At 45.6% G+C, this 2,373-nt stretch overlaps 1 pseudogene; it reads left to right on the top strand.

Moving 5' to 3' along the window:
- LOC107475264 (uncharacterized) overlaps positions 1–2,373 on the top strand; it is a 13,266-nt pseudogene that overhangs the window by 1,334 nt on the left and 9,559 nt on the right.

Raw genomic sequence — 2,373 nt, 5'->3', positions numbered from 1 at the left:
ACTCTTGAGTTATCTAATTCCTTTGTTGATTGATAATTGGAGAGATTGCTAATTGATTTGAATGCCTCTAAAGCTAGTCTTTCCTTTAGGAGTTGATTAGGATTTGAGGAATCAAATTGATTCATCCACTTGACTTTCCTCCATGGTTAGAGGTTAACTAAGTGGGAGCAATGGACAATTTGTCATCACAATTGAGGAGGATAACTAGGATAGGACTTCTAGTTCTCATATCTTGCCAAGAGCTTTGTTAGTTGTTAGTTTATTTTCTTTGCCATTTATACTTCTTGTCCAAAAGCTTAAAAACCCCAAATATAATTCACAACCAATAACAAGACACTTCATTACAATTCCTAGGGAGAACGACCCGAGGTTTGAATACTTCGGTTTATAAATTTAGGGGTTTGTTTTAGTGACAAACAAATTTTTGTATGAAAGGATTATTGCTTGGTTTAGAAACTATACTTCGACGAGATTTTATTTGAGAAATTCTAAACCGTCAAAAATCCAATCGTCATGCACCGCTTGGCGTTGGAGACGGAGTGTTGGGTGATGCAGATGAGGATGACGTCGAGCCGGATATGATTGACGATGACAGCGGCGATGATATTGGAGCGAGTGAGCCTGCATTGGCGGTAGGTGGTTCTAGCACTGGCACACAGCAGTATCCACCACATTTTTCCTCCTTGGACTTGGATGCCATGAGGCAGGAGGGGGTTTCTGGGCACTCTGTTGGATTCGGAGTTAGAGATGCGGAAGGGACTGCTAGTCTGACAGAGTTCCAGGTTGGTCAGCAATTTCAGGATAAAGATGAGGCCCTTTTAAGTGTGAAGACTTACAGCATCCGGCGAAGGGTACAGTACAAGGTAGTGGAGTCTGATTATCGCAGGTATGTGGGCAAGTGTTCAGAGTTTGGGAATGGGTGCACATGGTTGATTCGACTGAGTCTCCGGCAGCGCAAGGGCATTTGGGAGGTCAAACGGTACAATGGACCTCACACCTGTCTTGCCACCTCCATCTCTAGTAACCACAGGAGTTTGGATTATCATGTGATATCGGCGTTCATTATGCCAATGGTTAGGGCTGATGCATCCGTAAGCATAAAGGTGCTCCTGAACACCACGACAGCACACTTTGGGTTTAGGCCGACTTACAGGAGGGTCTGGATGGCAAAGCAAAAGGCAATCACCCTCATCTACGGTGACTGGGATGAGTCATACAACGAACTACCTAGGTGGGTGTTGGGTGTCCAGCTGACGATGCCTTGTAATGTTGCAGTCCTAAGGACGAGCCCCGTTCGAGTTGGAGGACAGGTGGACGAGTCTCAAGCGTATTTTCACAGACTTTTCTGGACTTTTCCTCCGTGCATCGAGGCATTCCGTCATTGCAAGCCGCTAGTCAGCATTGACGGCATACATCTGTATGTGAAGTATGGGGGAACGTTGCTCATCGCGATTGCACAGGACGGGAACTCCAACATTCTACCTGTTGCATTCGCACTAGTTGAGGGTGAGAATGCAGAGTCCTGGACATTCTTTCTCTCGCACCTTCGACATCATGTGACACCACAGCCGGGTCTGCTGGTTATATCAGACAAGCATAACGGCATCAAGGTTGCGCTTGAGGCTCCTGACGGAGGTTGGTTACCTCCATCTGCGTACCGTGCATTCTGCATTCGACACGTAGCGGCTAATTTTGCCCTGACCTACAAGGGCAAAGACGCACGGAGGCTTCTAGTTAATGCGGCGTATGAGAAGACTGAGGTTGAATTTGATTACTGGTTTGATATTCTGCAGTCTAAAAACCCGGCGATGTGCGAGTGGGCGAACCGGATTGATTATTCCTTATGGACTCAGCATCGTGATGAGGGGCGGAGATTTGGTCACATGACGACGAATATCTCCGAGTGTGTGAACTTGGTGCATGAAATTGTGATCACTACAACTCAAATAATCACCGGTGATGAATCCAAAAACTTGGTGTTCAATACCATGGCATAAACACAACTTCGCACAACTAACCAGCAAGTGTACTGGGTCGTCCAAGTAATAAACTTTACGCGAGTAAGGGTCGATCCCACAGAGATTGTTAGTATGAAGCAAGCTATGGTCACCTTGTAAATCTTAGTCAGGCAAACTCAAATGGTTATGAATGATGAATAAAACATAAAGATAAAGATAGAAATACTTATGCAATTCATTGGTGGGAATTTCAGATAAGCGTATGGAGATGCTGTGTTCCTTCCGTCTCTCTGCTTTCCTACTGTCTTCATCCAATCCTTCTTACTCCTTTCCATGGCAAGCTGTATGCAAGGGTTTCACCGTTGTCAGTGGCTACCTCCCATCCTCTAAGTGGAAATGTTCAACGCACCCTGTC

The sequence above is a fragment of the Arachis duranensis genome, chromosome 2 (assembly GCF_000817695.3).
Source record: "Arachis duranensis cultivar V14167 chromosome 2, aradu.V14167.gnm2.J7QH, whole genome shotgun sequence".
In the NCBI taxonomy this organism is placed as follows: domain Eukaryota; kingdom Viridiplantae; phylum Streptophyta; class Magnoliopsida; order Fabales; family Fabaceae; genus Arachis; species Arachis duranensis.
The sequence above is the reverse complement of the archived record's forward strand: the minus strand, read 5'-3'. Positions and strand labels throughout refer to the sequence as shown.